This window comes from Uloborus diversus, chromosome 1 (genome assembly GCF_026930045.1).
Source record: "Uloborus diversus isolate 005 chromosome 1, Udiv.v.3.1, whole genome shotgun sequence".
Taxonomy (NCBI): Eukaryota; Metazoa; Arthropoda; class Arachnida; order Araneae; family Uloboridae; genus Uloborus; species Uloborus diversus.
In genome coordinates, this window is record NC_072731.1 from 194,329,398 (window position 1) to 194,348,722 (window position 19,325).

A 19,325-nucleotide genomic window follows, 5' to 3' on the forward strand; every position below is an offset into this window, starting at 1 on the left:
TTGTTTTGAACCAGCATGTAAGTGAACTACGAACGGAAATAATGAAAAGTTATTCTTCCTGAGATTTTGCACCGTATTTTATTTATTTTTTAATACATTACAGAAGAATCATGAGATGATATTAAGTGTTTAACTAAGCAAACTTCCTTATAAAATAAAAAAAAACTGCAGGTGATCACAAATAAATAGTTGATTTTTTGTTCCTAACCAATATAATGTTTTTTTTAGAGTTCTAGATCGATATATAGAAGTGAATAGCGCATGAGGTTTCTTATTTACTCTATGTACAGTGTCTTTTTATTGACAATATTCTAAGCATTAAAAAGTCAGAATTTTGATTTTATGATGAAATGGACAACTAATAAACAAGTTGCCTATTTTTCTCTGCTGGTTTTGTCTTTCAAAGTCAACCACTTTTTCTGTTCTGTAACTGGAGTGTAATGGATAACGTTAGGCAGTCACGTTACATTGACATTTGATGATTATCCATCCCTCAGAAAAGCAGAAATGTTTCTTTTATGACCATACAGAACAACTGAAACAAACTTCACCCCTCCCCCTCTGAAATGCAGCGACATCCCTTCCAATTTTTTTCTGGCAACGTCAATGTTACAAGGACTTTATTTCTTGACAGCTGAAAAATTCAAACTGCAGTAAATGATGCTAGCAGATTATTATCATTATTCCGCAAACTGTTTTTTTCTAAGCAATTTTCAATCTGTTGCGAGAACCCTCAGTTTTCTTGAATTTAGTGTGGCTTATGTTTAAGCGAGCCAGATTTTTATGCTGTTCAACCGGAACATCGCAAAACTCCCCCCCCCCCCTTCAGCGTAACAAGTGTTCAAAAGGGTAGGGATTTGTCGTTCTTGAACAACAAGTCAAAAAGAACGAATCCTTAAAATGAACAGATCGATTCGTTCACTAAAAAATGAACAACCATTCCTTTGAACGGTGAGCATTTGGAAAATTTTATTGATGCACTTGTGATAAAATCGCATTTTTTAAAAAAATACATTCATCTTCAATTTTTAACGGGCAAATCAATTTTAAATTTCCTTTTTCTCAATGCGGTACAATATCTTCTTTTCGTACCTTTTTACTTTCTGCGTTATTCATTATTTTTCTTTGACCATTGCAGTTAATTTGCTATTTTCGAATGTAGTATTCATTAGTAATGTTTTGTGTAACTGGTTTGGGCTACTAACAAAATGTTTGGACATTCCACTTCTTGTCCCACGCACCTGCTAAAATCCTTCTCACGCTTTCTGTCATCAAAGTTATTTCTAAAAATACTTTTTATCACTTTTCTGGTGATCATTTTATCTTCTTTAACATTCCTATCAATTTCTATATTGATTTTACTTTATTTTTAACTTGCTTGGCGATTTTCAAGTCGCTTATTTTACATTCAATATCCAGGGATTTTTAATAAAGATTGTCTAATTAGTTCCCCATGTAAAAAAGTGTTGCCTTTTTTTCTTCTGTTCTCATCAGTCAGGGTTGGCTTTCTGCCGGCAGAAACTAGTTTTTGCCGTGCCAGTGGCAGAAACTGGTTATAAACGGTAAAAACGGCAGAAACTGGCAAAAACTAAAAAGCATCCTTATATATTATTTCTGTAGCCTGTTTTTGGTTTCTACGCCAAATTTCCCTCAATTCTTGATCGATTTCTTTGATTTACGGCTAATTTTATAGCTTATGGTGCTGGCTACTGACGAAAAATAGACCCAAGGTCTAAAAATTGTTTCTTTTAGCCGAAAAACCTGTTTTAAAGAACCAGAATAAGGTTTTCGGTCAAACTTATAACTTTAATTTGCGCTATGACCGACAGAGCTGAGTAGCTTGATCGGCAGAGCGTTCTCTTCGTAACCAGGAGATTACGTGTTCGGGCCCACGCCCAGACAATCTGCAACAAAAAAATTAGAGAAATATCGCGCATTACGTGAACACTGAATTAAATGAATAACAACTATGAGGGAATAGAATTAATGAGAAGGAAATGCTCCTTGCTGATATGAAAACAATCAGTGATTTTGTGCTAAATTACTTCGAAATTGCACGTGTTTTTTTTTTTTTTTTTTTTTTAAGCTTTGGCTCTGGTAAGAAAATTAAAGCATAATGTAAGCGAAAACATAAGTATCAGGTGTAAGATTTCAGACTACAACGAAATTGTTTTTTGTTCAGAAAAAAAATAATCCTTATATATTATTTCTGTAGCCTGTTTTTGGTTTCTACGCCAGATTTCCCTCAATTCTTGATCGATTTCTTTGATTTACGGCTAATTTTATAGCTTATGGTGCTGGCTACTGACGAAAAATAGACCCAAGGTCTAAAAATTGTTTCTTTTAGCCGAAAAACCGGTTTTAAAGAACCGGAATAAGGTTTTCGGTCAAACTTATAACTTTAATTTGCGCTATGACCGACAGAGCTGAGTAGCTTGATCGGCAGAGCGTTCTCTTCGTAACCAAGAGATTACGTGTTCGGGCCCACGGTCGGACAATCTGCAACAAAAAAATTAGACAAATATCGCGCATTACATGAACACTGAATTAAATGAATAACGACTGTGAGGGAATAGAATAAATGAGAAGGAAATGCTCCTTGCTGATATGAAAACATTCAGTGATTTTGTGCTAAATTACTTCGAAATTGCACGTGTTTTTTTTTTTTTTTTTCTGAAGCTTTGGCTCTGGAAAGAAAATTAAAGCATAATGTAAGCGAAAATATAAGTAACAGGTTTAAGATTTCAGACTACAATAGAATTGTTTTCTGTTCAGAAAAAAAAAATAATAAATCGTATATTGAAATATATATTCTTCTAATGAGTTTTTGACTCTTTGTACAAATAAATAAAATACTACCTCAATTTGAAGGGTAAAATATATATTTTTTCTTCTTTTTGCTAAAAAACAAATAGCTTATCACATTTTTACTACATTCGAAAAGCTACGCTTAAAAAAGAGCATAGTTCAATTTATTTTGTATTTTAACCGTGCTGTTAAATGATGAACACGTGCTGCCATCTAAGTTATAACGGTTTAAGCAGCCTGCGATAACAAATTGTAAAAATTTTCAAAAATAAAAACATTTTTCTTCAATATCTTATCTTATATATTAATCCCCTCTCATTTTAAAACGTATCAGGCTGGCCAATGACGGAAAAAAGTTTTACGGTCGAAAATTCAAGTATTCGAAATCGCCTCTTGCTGTTTCAAAACCTTGATGCTGCCTGTAGTTCTTTTGCATTTTTTAAAGCAAAGTTCTAATGCAGTTTTCCATTTTTTACGTCGCTTTCGGCAAAAAAAAAAAGCTTTTGTGTGTGTTCATATTTTAATAAAGCTTAACAGCACTGGACTTAGTTGTTCGGTTTAATTGATAAGTTTTTTTCGGTAGAGCGTTCGGCTATAAACTATCTGAACTTCGGGCAAGTTTGGGCTGTCCGATATAATATCAAATTTATATTAGTATTACGCATTACATGTACTCATAACATACAAACGTAATAAAATAAATGCAGTAGGAATGCTACTTGGTGTTTCGACTCTTTTATGCAGGCTACAGTTATCATTCGGATAAGTTGACTGTTAATCGAAGGGTGTTCTTCCTTTTTTTTAAGCTTTGACTACATCTAGACCACTCAGCATAATGCAAGCATAAAAAAAGTATTAGATTTACTTAAAGGAAATCCTTTTTGTGCAGAAAAACATTTTTATTGTATGCTGAAATGTAGAGATTCTAATAGCAGTGTTCGACCTTTTGTACAAATGAAAAAATACTACGCCAAATTAAAACTACGAGTTTCAACCAGTAAACCTTTAATTTTTTATTCGCGCGAATACGATATAAAGCATTAAAATTATTATCAACTTCATTAGCAAGAAATCATCTTCTACTCCTCTGCTTTCTGCTGAAAAAAAAAAAAAACATTTTGTCTACGTTCGAAAAATTACACTTAAAAAACGGGCTCAGTTCAACTGGTTTTGGTTTTGAATTTTAAGTGGTCAATTAAAACAGAAACATGTGCGGGCATTTAAGCCGTAACGGTTAAAGCAACCTTATATGTGAAATAGTTCAATATTCAAAGATAAAAACACTTATTTTCAATCTAATTTATTACTTTTCTAGAATATTCGTTTCGATTGCTACGTGAGATTTTTGTCATTCTTTAATCAAATTCCACGCTTTGCGAATAATTTTAAATCGTATCATGCTGGTTAATGACAAAACATAGAAGCATGATCTTATTATTATTATTATTTTTTTTTTTTTTTTGGCAAAAAGCTTTTTTGCTGTTTTTTACTACGCATTCCTTCAATGAATAGCTTTCGAAAGGGAAGGCGCAATTGCTAGGTTTGTTGGGGTGTCGGGCTGTTAATCAGAATGGCGCCAATTCGAATCCGTGCTAATAAATATCTCTTTAATGTTTCTTTTTTTCCCGTCAGATGCTCACATGGGCAGGACTGTATTTGCCACAACCTGTTTTTTTACATGCACAATTATTGCTTTTTCATGAGTCACTACTCATCCACACTTTTAATGATATTTATGTTTGAATTGAAAATATGTACGACCAAAAGGTGAGCGATGATCAAATTATCACAACGTTGTATTTAACGAGGTTTTGTTACTGATGTCTTTAAATTGCATGCCTTCTCTTCTGCGCTTACTTTTTTTTCGGTTCTTCTTCATAATGTTCTTCCTTTGAAATTCTTAAAGGGCGAAATACCTTATGAAACGATTCGAAGCACAGTGCGGAGTTCCGCACGGGTCGACTAGTCTTTAATTACTTAAGTGATTGCTAAATGATATTCGTTAACGTAAACTAAAACATTAAACTTAACTTCATCATTTAAAAAAATAAAATCCTATGCTAATGCCCTTGATTTTGTTCGAGAAGGGAACGTTTAAATTGCAGATGCTCGTAATGTTTGGATTAATCTAACAAAGGATGAAAAATCATATAGGTGCTAAGGAAAGAGGAGCGACATACAAAATTAAAAGGCATTTCTGATTTTAATTTGCTCACTTATATGCTTCATCTAAATTGTTTGTGATCGAAATTATCATGTGCTTCAAGAAGAAAGTGCCAGAATTTTACTTTCCAATATTAACATAGATTTTGTACCTAATGTCACAGCTTTGCAATGCAAATTGGCCCTATTTCTCGAAACTTATTTTTCTAGTTGAATTTCTCCAACTACCCCAGTTACTACATGGTGGAACAGTTAAAAAAAATATACAATGGATGAAAGTTTCGCGAGCATTGCTTGTTCCTTCATATATTGCCTGCTAGCTCTTCTGTTGCAGGAATATTCTAAAGTTTCTCATTTGTACATATTAGATTGAGAAACTGTTTAGATTTTAGAAACCACCTTTTCTAAGAAGCAAATGCAGGGTCCAAACAATGTAATATTTGATTTTAAATTCTGGTAATATCGTAATTAAATTGTGCTTTCGTTAATAATTATTTTTTCCATGCACTTCCTATTGCATGTCAATAATTTAATTTTTTTTTCATTTTGTGAGTTTTTGCCAGTTTCTGCCACAAACATGGCAGAAAGTGGTTTTTGCCATGCCGGTTTTAACCGATTTCTACCAATGGTTTTAACCACCTCGGCAGAAACTTGCCAACCCTGGTACTGTGGAATAATTTTGAAGTTCTCTAATATTTAGGTGAGTACCTTTTTTTTAAATTAAGTTCTTCGGTACTCCAGCTGAGCTAGCGATACAATTGTTGTTACTTTTTTCGTTTCGGCAACTGAGAAATGACTTACAAAAAAAACTATAATTGCTGTATACATCTAAACCTGAATAAAAAATTTTGATCAATTTTTCATAGGCATTTTTTATTACTTTAAAAAATTTTAGTTATTTTTTCTTCAAAGAATATTACTGATCTAATGAAACGTTTCGAGTCTAAGTGAGTATGTTGTGCAGAGAGATCATCTGCAACTTTTTCAAATGTACGAAGTAGATCAAATGAACGAGTTGAATGAACGATCCTCTGATGAGCAGATCATTAAAAAAATGACATTGCCCACCCCTGGTTGATTTTTAGAGTTTTTGAAGGTGGTTCATTCTCAATGCTATGAATAAATGGTTACTAATTTTAAGGATAAATCAGGGGTAATTAATAATACATGACGCAATCAGATACATTTAAATATTTTATTTTCTACACGTTAATATTTTTAAGTTACTTTAGTAGGAAGGAAAACTTTGAATGAGGAATAAAAATTTGAACAATATTTACGCATTCTTTGCATTGGCCAGGACTGTTTTAGAAAGTCTTTTTTGATTCTAATCTCGCTGTAAAAATTCCTCACAAGCTAATCCAATATTAATTTTTCAGGTCAACTTTACCTCAGAGCAAGACGAACTTAAGTCCACAATCGCTACTTTATAGGGAAAAAAAGGAACATTTGTCTGGATCATGCAAAGGATAAGGGGTACGCTCTTTTAACACTAGTAAATAATTACAGTTTTTTTGTTTTTTTTTTTCGAATTACGTAAGCATGACTCGATATGGACTAGGATTATACATACAATGCAGAAAATCGCAATTTATAGACTCGTGTCAGTCTGGCTCTGAGGTACAGAAATGAGTTTTTGGACTTTTTCAGTCATCTGTAATCCAATTTATCTTTTTCCGCAACGTGAAGTAAACCAGCCAGGACACCAAAATTTTGTTTGAAAACCGGGACGATCATGGTCAAACCAGGACGTCTGGCAATCCTACTTATATTCTACAATTTCACCATCCAATAATGACTTAACCTTCCGAAATGTCTACATGTCTACGGCATAATAGATTTTTCTGTATGTTGCAGTGTTACATTTTGTTGCTTTTATATTTTTCTTAACTCTTATGATAATACCATCAACCTTAATTTTAAAACTCATATATTATTGCTTATTACAAGAAAAAGAAAGGATTATTTTCTCATAGCATGAGTATTGGAAAATAAATATCATTCATTGAAATCTGTTTATTGAAAACTAGTATTACATTAGTTTTTATGAATCATAAGGCAATCAAATGTAAAAATAGTACATGTCTGTATCATTGTATTGTTTAATAAATATATTTGTTTGTATTTAATGAATTTATTTTTTCTATTTAAATCCATATTCACTTTAAAACAGCCTAGGCTGATACCACAGGAAGTTATGAATGATTAAGTTTGCTTCAGATATTGAACCAAAAGTGAAAGCATATAAAATGCATTAAATTTGAACCGGAACAAAAAAGCTTAACTTTAAATTTACATTAATGTCATACTAAGTACTGGTTTCATTTCAATGTATATTGCGACTCTGATACGTCTAAGCTTGACCTTGATAATATTTATATTTTGGGATATCAAGGAATGGTAATTCGCACCAAATTGAGTTGGGTTGATTTGTAGAAGTTTCTCAAAAGTATTCCATCCCAAATCCATGCAGCAATTACACGTCCCTTTTTCATTGAAGTTCCCAAAAAGAAGTAGTCAAAGTCAAACTTGCATTTATCAGAACCACACTATAATATTTTCTTTCTCAACACCAACTTTTTTATTCATTTTATAACTTTTGATACTGGACCCAAAATTCATGATTTTTTGTATCATGATTTAATTTTTAATTGCATTAATTGACAATTTAACTGCTACGTTACAAATTCATCATTTATACAGATTACACATTTATTTATTGTTATTAAGCTCAGCGTTTTCGATTGGAAAATTTTAATTCACTGAGAAAAGGTGTATAGGGCTGTTTTTTCCAGGGTGGACAAAATCTGACAACCTTTCCTTTTGGTGATATTCCGCATAGCTTTGAACTCGACATTTCTTTAAAAAAACTTCTCATGATACCATTTAAGGATTTTTTTCCCTCTACTAAGTGCTGGTATTTAATGGATTAAATTATTTTTCACTTGATTCATAGCATATTATAGGATTCTAATAGATAATTTTATCAGTTTATATTGATTGTTTTCAGTTGTAAGACATGAATTTCTTGATAAGTTGACCAAAAGTTTAAAAAGATGTGATATGTGGAAATTCATTATATAATATTGTTTACACATTTTGTTTCACTAGCTGTGAAACTAGCTAGCAGACGAGTGACCGAAGCAATGGTTCTGTCACTCGTCTGGTCAGTGCTAATTCTACATTAGCTACCAGTTTGTTTGGCACTCTAGGCTTCCTTAAGAGGTTTTCCACCTCCAGCTCACTCACTTCCTATGCCGGGCTGATGAGTGCTAATAAGCACGAAACTGCAGTCCTCGGCTGGAATTGACTGAGCTGAAGGTGTATTTCATGTATTTCTGCCTTAATTCTGCCTATAGGGCGGTAACTTACTGAAAAGTATATGGACTTTCAATATTTTACTCCGCCATGGAGAACAACATAGTTTTATGTTCTAAGTATGAAATCTCTCACTACAGCAAATCATGGATTATACAAAGTATAGTTTTATCACATGGACACATCAAGCGATTGTTGAGTATATATAGATTATTGTGTGTGTGTTGTTATTTTTTATTTTACTTTATCCTGGTAAACTTTGCTTCTTTACTAGTAAATTGATAAAAATTACCCTCTTATCCATACTATTCACTACTTACTAGTAATCAGACTGCCTATTGTTTGGGAGGAAAACTTTTTGGTGCTTAAAATACATATTACTCAGTCTTAAAAACAATTTTGAATGTTCAACAGTTTGTATAAAAAATAACAATGACACATTCAAATAAAATAATTTTATTTAAAAAAAAAATCCGTTGCTTTTATGAAAATCAGCCTTCTTGTGTGCAAAATTTTTCGCTATGCCAATGAATCTGATGGGATGTTAGCCACTTCAACAGTGATAACCTAGAAATATATGTTGCATGCAAATCCTTCTCGTTTGAGTATGAAAGGTTTTTCAAAAAAGATAAAGTTCTGCATCAATTTCCACACTACCTTAAAGTGGCATCCAGACTGGAGCATCGTAAAACAGCTTCTGAACATGACCTAAGATCAAAAGCACTCTAGTGGGGATGCCACTTTGGAGGTATGATGCAATAAGCGCATTACCCCTTTTTGCAGAAACAAGGCGGGTTCCCCAGGAGGTATATTTCCATTGCAGAAAAGAAAAGCTATTTGCTACTATTTTTTAAATGTCATTAAGAATTGATGGTGTAATAATCATTTACAAGAGCTGTTAGATAGTTCTAACTAATGGGAAAATTTTATACCAGGTATGTATCCAATGAAGGTGTAAGAATTGGAACATTTCTCCATTTATAAATGTTCATCCATCTGAAAATGCAGCTGGAAACTAAAAAATACAAAATTGTGTTTGGAAAATGAATAATTTTATGTAAGGACATTACACAAATATTTTATTTACTTTGAAAAAAAATCATTTATAAACAGAAAAGATATTAAAAGTAATACCTCTAGTGTGGTACTTTAATGTCCAAAAGAAAAACATTTACTTGAATTGACTGGTTCTCAAAAATATTCATGGGTGCAAGCCTTCATTGAGTTAGCACACTTTGTCCTTTGCCTAATATTTTAAATAAAAGAAATGAATAAAATTGTAGAAAAGTTATCAAAATTCAACATTTGACAAAAAAAAAAAAAAAAAAACACAAATAAGAAAAATTGTTGAAAATGCAAGAATATTAATAAACAACAAATGAGCGATTTTCGAAAAAAATGTCTGGAGAATCAAAAATCAGGATACTACGGATAAAATGCGAAAGAGATCCTTAAAGAGGCATAACAATTTTGTATCGGGATAAAAAAAAAACTATGTTTTGTCATAAAAATTAGAATTGTTTACAAAACATTAAAAAATATATGAATAATTTTCCACATTACAGTCAAATCTCAATAACTCGAAGATTCCTTTATCTCGAAGTTTTCATCAGATACCAAACTTTTGAGACTGTTGTGGAAATTCCCCATAACGTGAACTACCAACAACTCGAACGTTTTAGCCCATGGGACTTCGAGTTATCGAGAGTTGACTGTACAGTCGAGTCCCGACATACTTGAGGGATGCGTTCCAAGACCCCTTGCATAAGTTGAAATTTCGCGTTATGGAAAAGGGTATGTGTAAAAACTTTTATGAACATACCCATACGATTAAAGACACTTGTAAACACCACCTCAAACTGTTAAAAACCATTTCTTAACTATACATTACTGTTTCTTAAACAATAAATTGAATTTGTATTTACTGTATTTTTTAAAACCATTTTATTTAACATAAAAAACTGCTACGATGCACAAAATCAATGATCAATGGGAGAGGAAGACTTAAAATAAACCACTACGGTACGTACATTATGTAGTAAGAAAAACAAATGCACTATAGCTGTATAGTTTCTTCTTCCTTCTATCTCCACAAACTTTAAATGAAACAGCGTTCTTAGGTGTCATTATATTTCATCAACTTTCCCAAATAGAATGAAAAAAACAAATGGAAAATGAGGAGCAGCTATTTGTATAAGCGATGTTTAGACTAGTACGGTGTGGGAACTGCCGCCCTCAGTGATGCCAACGGGATGAAGGTCCATTCACGAAAAAACCACAATTCCCTTCGGAAAATTTTCATGTTGCGGGTGAAGAATTCGCGTTAGGAATAAAATTCTTTACCGATGAAAAAATCACGTTATAGCCACTTCGCGTAAGTTGGATCACATTGTAGCGGGAGTCGACTGTATTTTCTAACAAAGAATTAGTTTACTTGTTTTCTGTTTCAAACACAATTGACATATCAATGAAGCACGGTCATGAAAATGCTTCATTAATAGATCAAAATATAAATGGAATCTTTCCTGCACTCAGAGTTATATTTTTACTTTCATAAATTAAAATTATATCTATGTAAAAACAGGATTTTTAAAGAAGTTTTTAAATTTGATTAATGAGACTACTGTACTGTACAATGGTTGAAATGCACTTCTTAATTTCACTTCAACAGCTTTGTCAAAAATGTTTGTATCTTCCAAGGGTCCTCACACCGAACATAGCCTAACAGTAAAGCAGACCTGTAGGTACTCAGAAAAGTAATTTTGCATTAAAGGTGCACTACTTGGCATTCAATTTATGGTACGAGATTTGGCGAATTACATAATATGTATACAGTATAGAAAATATGTTTAATCATCCAATGATAAATATATAGAATGATAAGTGTTCCTGATCTCTTCAGCAGGAAATTACTAAGATTTAAAAGATATAAATATGGAACAGCTCCAAAGACTAGTTTTAATCATTAAAATTTTGTACAGTATTTATATTACTTGACAAATATCACATGAATTTACAATTAATATACCTGAATCAATGAAATGCATAAGTTGTGTTTGAATGTTGAAAATTTATTTAACCTGAGAACTAATGTTTGGGGATGAATTTGGTAGGTAATTGCAGGACTAGTAGAATAAACCTTTGTACTCAACAAGAGAAAATAATTTATAGTTTTTTTGCACTTCGTGGTGTAGTTTTTTTTTTTTTTTTTTGTACTAATAGTGAGACAAGTTTACAACATTTTTTTTATACTCAAAGCTAAAAAATAAATAACTGAAAAAAAAATGAATGGTTTGTTTATAAAAATTCCATTATTTGATTTTTCTTAACGGGAATAAATGAAAATTCAAGAGTTATTATACATATCATTCAACTTTACATGGGCAAAACTGATGTAAACATAACGACTATAAAGTGTAGATTAATGACGAAATAACTTACTATGCTTCAGCAGCTCGAGGCATAAAATTTGTATTCCTCCTTTTTACAAGATGGCTTGCACAAAAAGAAAGAAAAAGTTGACACAGCATCACTTTTCAAAACTCTTTTTTAGTCCGATAAAATCCTTGTGGTCATACATGGCCGTCGTGACAACCTTGAATATCGTGATTTGATCTTGACAACCGATTTATTTTTTTAGCTCTGTACTTGAATGTGGATGGATATGCAGGGATATTTCCTGCTCCTTGCATTCTTCTTTATAATCATTATTCGTTCATCTATACGCACAACAGCTTGTTAGCATTTTTCTTTACGAAAAAACCTAATTTCGACAGCTAACGCCACGCTCCCAATTCCATTAACATTACCATGTGCATTTGTTTTGCATAAGGAGCCGTATCCGCGGTGTTCTTCTTCTCGGCGTGAAAGTATCCCATTGTTGAGCGAGAACTGAAATAAATATTTAACCCGTTGCCAAAGGACAATAAAAAAGCCAGCTCTGCTTTTTGCAATGAAATTTCCTACTGTGATATGTCAATTGAGAATAGATAAAACGTATAGAGAGAGAGAGAGAGAAGCCTTCATTTCTTGAATCAACGATTTTAGTTCCCGTGATATATTTTAAAGTAAAGTAATTAAAGTTTCACGTTAAACATGTCTTCTGTCGTCGCAGTTGAACCATGTGACCGGATCGGTGCTTTAGGCTTTCTTAACCAAACTAGCTGCGTTGCCCGGTTTTGCCCGGTCTACTTTAAAAAAAAAAGATTGTTTCAAGTGACGTATATTCAACAATCAGGCTTAAATAAAAGAAAAAAAAACCATCATACAAAATTTCCTCTCCAAACAATGACAGATATCAAAATTCTTTTAAGAAATTTAAATGAGAAAGATGAATTTAAAAAGCGTAACCATGGAAATGTGTGTGACCAATGTGTGAAACATCACTAAAACTAAGTTTCTTATTCTTACTTCTGAAGCTAAAAATTTTTAATGATTTAAAAGAAAAATTTACACGTAGTTCACAGAAATTTCATTTTGTACTAAGAAGGTAGACAAAAATGCCATTCCGTCACAAAGCAAAAAATACTACAAAAATTTAAAAATAAAACACTAGAAACTATTTTTTCAAGTTTGTTTTGTATATTTTAATTTTTAACGATGAAATTCAAAGAAAAGAATCACTTGCGAAAAATCTTTAATATGATGCCTTACTTATGAATTTGATGGACTATTCATAAATTTATGGCGTTATCCAAAAAAACAACCTTTGAGGGTTTTTTTTTTTTTTTTTAACGTCACCAAATGTTGCTAAGTATTGCTTCAAAACAGTTCAAAAACGGTTATACATCACATCACTCTAATTAATGCACTCTCATTCTTCTTTTTCTGTCATTTTTTTGTGTGATTTTAAGTAGCGGTGAAATAAAAAATGCTTTAACTGTAATATTTTATTCATATTAAAGTTGTAATAAAACGTTTTGCATTCTTTCTAAATTTTTTAAATGCGTTTATGAGGCATTTATGCTTTATACGAAAAAAAAAAGATTGAAATACAACGGCTGTCGCTAAGTTTTAGTTTATGTACTTTTTTGGAGTTTTTAAAGTGAAAAAAAAAAGCCTGAAACTATGCACAAACTTAATTGATTCCAAATTAGAGGATTTGAATGAAGCGTAAAAATACCGTGGAAAAAATCCTATTAAAAATATTTTCCTCGCTTGCTCCTTCACGTTTATGATAAAACGACAGATGAATTGATCGAATGATTACATAACTGCAATATGAAAAGAAGACACACATATTGGCGATTTTAGTATTAGTTCATATTTGGTGATAGAATCGATGATAATATGACACATAGGCAGTAAAAGGCGGTACAACACAAGATTTATTTTTTAAATCGAGCTAATAGCTACTATTTCAAAATTAAGCGCTCTCCCGCATCCCTAAATTCCCAAAGTTAGCTTACTTAACTGATAGTGTGTGGTGGCGTATAAACGATATAGTTAATACTAGTACCACACCATCAAAATTTCATTTGAAAAAAAATGAAGTTTATGAAGGCTGATAATTTATACTAAAAAAACTAATAAGTAAACCTAGTCTCATAAAGCACTATTGCGTAAAATTACGCACTATTGCGTAAAAAAGCACTATTGCGTAAAATTTTGATGTTCCTTCTTTTTTTTTTTTTTTTTTTTTTTTTTTTTTGAGTTGTGTCACTTCTTTTGTCCAAGTACAATTTTCCGAACTGCATTTTTTTTCAGTTAATAGTTATTTTTTCCCCAATTTGAAACTACTTCATTCTCTAATTCGATTAACTAAAAATGATGCTGAGATTAAGTTGAACTAAGTAGGCATTTTTTTCTTCACATAAAGTCCACCCACTCGGAGATTTCTTTTCGCTGTAACAGAAAGATACATCCTATTTCCCCTATAAAGATAATTAGAAAAAAGCCCAAGAAATGCGATTTTGCTTTCTTTCGTGAGAAGAAAAGCTTCTTCTTTTTTCTGCATATGTGTGCTGCTATGTGCGACAAAATGGCTTTTTCGTCTGAATAGAAACGTGAAAAAGGTGGAGCATTGCTCAGAGGGTTCTCTAGAGCGTAAGAATGTTCGAGAATTATTTCTGTCCTAAAAGGTTTCCAAATTGTTTCGCCTTCGGTAAGTAATAAATAAATTACACACTTATTTATACTACGACAACATATTTATACTACGATTTTTTTGTATTTGTTAAGACATACTTAAAAATTTATATGCTTCGTAGTTTATGTGCATACGTATGATCGTGAAATTTTTTTTCAACTTGTTGGAATACGAAAAAAAAACAAATTTCTTTTTACATTAATTTTAAGACATTTATTCTTGAAATTCGCTACTATAAAGAGAAAAAAAATCAGATAAACATTTAAATCAAAACTATTGAAAACTAATTAAACATAAAACATGATAGCTTTGTTTTCAAAAATACTTTTAACTTGGTTAGCAGTTTACTTACCCATCCTATTTACAAACTAAATACGAGTAGTTATTTCAGTTGTTCAAGCACCCTTTTTAATACCTTTTTCATTATCATATTTATGTTTTGAAACCTCTTTATGATCTAAATATCATTTTCAAAAGTATATTCATAGCAGATCGATAGAAAGAAAAAACGTTTTACTAAAGAAAAGAGAAAAATGAATTAAAACTGATAATTTTTAAAAGAAACATTGCAAACACAAAATAAATATTGAAAGTTTCAGTGAAGTTGTTATTTGTTGCTTAAAAATAATTAAATAGACGGGAATAAACTTGGACGGGTGTTTGTTATTATGCTAATTCATAAAGAATTTTTAGATTTAAACTTCCATATCATTTTAATTGCAAATCTTGTTTGCTAATCCTGAAGAATTGGTTTACAACAATACTTTAGTAAACTGTTTTTAAGTGGTAGTTTGTGTTTGCGGTTTCTTTTTTTTTTTTTTTTTTTTTTTTTTCGTTTTACTGTAAAGATTTGCTTTAATCAACTACTTGTCGGAGTTAAGAATATCAGAAAATTCATTACTGGCGGTGCTAATGAGCAAAAGTTCATTTGAACATGAAATGAATTCAACTTAGGGGTTAGATTGCAAATGACCGCCTCTGCCATTTTTGAAACTTTCAGGTATTTTAATGTTCGAATACTCTTTTATTGAATACTGAATACTATTGTCCCTACTTCTAGTCATCTCTTCTATCTGATTTCGTTTCATTCATTTCAATTTATTAAACACACACGCATACTCTCATTATAATAAAGATATTTCAGTAAACATATCTAAACATTATTTAAGGTAATGTGCTCAAAGAATTTAGCATAGCAAAGTGTAGCATACTTAGGGAAAAGCAAGAGGGAAAATAACGCTCCAATTGATCCGTATTTACCCCACTTAACATTCCTTTCCTGAAACTAGAATCGTTTAAAAGCAAACAAAGCTGAAAATCTGTCTCAAGTTTCTTCCGAGTGACTAAATAATGTTTAAGCTTTTAAAAAAATTACAAAGATAATCCTCTCCATTTATTCAAGGTTTCTTTTTTCCTTTCTATTTTTTCCTCAATCCCTGCATTTAAGATTTGTTCAATAAGAAAAGAAACAAGCTTTCCATTTGAATACATTTTAAAAGGGAAAATATCAAGGGAGTTCACTGGTTTGATACAGATTTATTTTATTTTAATTTCCAAACTTAGTCGCAATTGTTTCTTTTAAAGGGTGTTTTTTTAGAGGTATAGAACTTTAAGTTGGCAACACTGTTTGATATGTGTCCCATTTTGATAGCTGTCACTTGTTTTGTGTTCAGTTCGGTTTGCCATTTCATCATAAATAGACAACAAGTCGGTGCAACATGCCACACAGCGCGTGTCACAGTTGATTTATTGAAAGACACGTTCAGTTAACGAATAATTTCACGTAACGAACCACATGAATTTGGCCTGCAAGATCATGCGATTTAACACCGCTGGACTACTTTTTGTGGGGCTATATGTGGAGTCTCTGGTCTCCACCGATAAGCCACAGAGGATTAATGCCTTGGAAGAGAACATTCGCCACCTTATTACTGACATACGGCCTCTATTGCTGCAAAAAATGAGAAAATTGGACTTTCCAATTGGACTTTCTCCGAGCCAGCCGAAGGGGCCATATGCCAGAAACCATATTTAAGTAAAAATGACAAAGAATCATCTTTCGAATAAAGCAACATTCATAGCAATTAACAACACTTAACTGTGTTTTATTTGAACCTAAAGTTCTCTACCTCTAAAAAAACACCCTTTAGTTGTTTATTTTACATGTTTATCCAAAATGATTTTAAAATAATTTATTGTAGCACACCAGAAATGTTTACAGCTCACTCAGTGTCCACATGACGTTTTGAAAGGAAAAAAAATATCCAATTCCATTTGCTCACCCCTTAACACAAAATTTACATTGGTTGAGACACACATTGTAACTTTCTACAAGAAGAATTCAGTACTTCCGAGCCAGACTAATGAAAGTCCCATTATTGCTTTATTGCAGGAGAAGGAAAAAACTACCGTCCGCTACATAAACAGGATGGGTAGGCTGGTTCAAAAAACTTTTTTTCAGCTAGAGTCAAAGACAGCCCCTAATTTTTTAGACTTACTATTAGTATTATGCTGTAAAAGTTCTAGCCTATTACTCAAATTTTAAGACGGTGCTCAATGACCTCGCAATGTAACATTAGCTGTAGCATAGAAAATGTCACAAATTTAGAAACATTTAATTTCCCCAGCTGTTATTTTGTAAATAATTATTTTATTGCAATGTATATACATATTACTCGTGTATATTATAATATTATAATATTTAGCACTGTTTTTTCAGTTCAAAGAATTGTTTACCCCCCCCCCCTTCCCATACTGATGAAGCTGGAGCATGATGAACATGGAGTCTTGACATTGCATGATGAAAATGGAATCATGTTTGAAGATTTCCAGAAACTATATTTGAGCAGTATTTTTTTAATTATTAGTCGAGGCCTCATATGAGACTAATAATCGTAGAAATAGCATTGTATGCATCAGTAATCAAAACATACAATTGAAATGTTGGTATTGGCATAAAAAGTCAGTTGCTGATTAAATAATGAACTAAGGCAAAATAGGTCACAAGTAGAAGTAAACAAAGTAGTAGTAAGTAGTAAGTAAACGGCATAAAATCTTCAAAATCTATGCATAATCTTTCTGAACAGTTAGTACCGGTGTGGATTAGAGACTTAAAGTCAAAATACCAGTAAGTAATTCCATAATAAATTAAATTCCACTAAACAAAAACTACTCCTTAACAAAAAACAAAAATTTTACAGATTAAACATTATTAATCAAGAGAGACTAGGTTACGGCGTTTTGAAAATATTTCTTTCTGTCATTATTTCAAAACATCCACAATTACTTGATAGTGACCTGTGGGATTCTAAGTGAAATTTCAATATGCTTTTTCATAGGTTGGAACGTCCAAATATTTCCTGGGTTTACTAGAACAGGAGTTAATGTTGAGTTAAGCTCAGAAATAGCCAAAAGGAAGATCGACATATAGAACAACCTCTCAAGCTAATGAAACGCTATTGAGTGATTTATCACACCCGGTAAAAAAGTTTCATACTCTGCCTGTTGGAAGTACGGATAGCTAATTTATCTTGAAATAAGGATTTCTCATCCGTTATGAAGCAGTCAATATCTTTAAAAGGAACTTTAAGAGACATACATCTCTTTGCAGAACCTACTTTTACCTTCAAATAAGAAAAACTTTCAGTACATTTAAAAACAATAAAATTACTTTTGCTGGCTGGAAATGTGAAAATATAGATACATTTTTACAGACATTTATAAAAATCTTCCAAAGATAAATCGTTTACTAGTGAACACACAGTAGCAATTTATTCCTTAGATATGTATTGGAAAAATATATGGATAAATATTTAGTATTAATTGCGGTACAGTAGAGCCCGCTTTATGGAATAGAAAATTTTCCCCGAAAAATTATTTTAATAAGCGGTATAGTCCATTATCGGAAATCAAAATAACAAATTACGACGGTTTGATGCTGGGGAAACGTATTACGTGGCGGGTTTTTCTTTTAACTGATATTCTAATAAGCGGGGTTGACTGTATACAAATGCATGTTTTTAATAAAAAGGAAAAGAAATAAAATTGAAGTAGTTGGATCATTTTTTATAAAAATAGCAATTTACTAAAAAAACTGATTTGTTTTTAAAGAGAGTTACTTAAAAGCATGATAGCACTTCACTGTTGTGTGGAGTTTGAGGATAGGCTTCAAAATAAGATTGTAACATACCTGTGTAAAATTGAAGGTTTTTACCGAATGCTACTTTAAAAACAGTATTAAATCAAGATACTGTGCAAATATTTGATTGATGAAACGTCATTGCAAATTTTGTTGAAACTTTATCATGTACTACTAAACGCAAAATACTTGAAAATAAAACGCTGCATTTAAATAAAGTGTACACTAAATTACATTAGTTAAATCCTTACATGAAGTTATACATCAATATTAGGCTGAAACTAATCTTATTTTGCAATAAAGTTTTATTTAAATATAATAGAAACTTAAATTAGAAAACAAGAAATGCCAATTTTTCTTTAACATAACGAGCTTAGATAGTAGAAGTAGTACCTAGCACGTATAAAAATTTGGACGCTCAAGTCAATATGCATTACTTGTATGAAAGATCTCAGGTTTTTTTAAATATGTTTCTGTAATAGTAGAGGACATGGGGGCATCCCAGTATAACATAGACTGGTGTGCAAAAATTAAAGACGAAGTCGAAAAATTAGCATATCAGCTGAACGAAGAGGCAGAGCGGACAGAAAGACCAATCAGGAGATTAAGTAAGGTGATGTACGGTAGCACATGCGCAGGTATGCAGGCAGACGTAATGGGGGAGTGTCTGAGTAGTGTAAAGCATGTTGTCGGTGTAAGATCAGTATTTCTGGCAAAGAGATTGCACGCCGTATAGCAGTTAAAATCACACCGAGTTGCTGCCTCAGAGAGAAATGGCGAATAATCAATCTGTTAGACGACATCTGGATG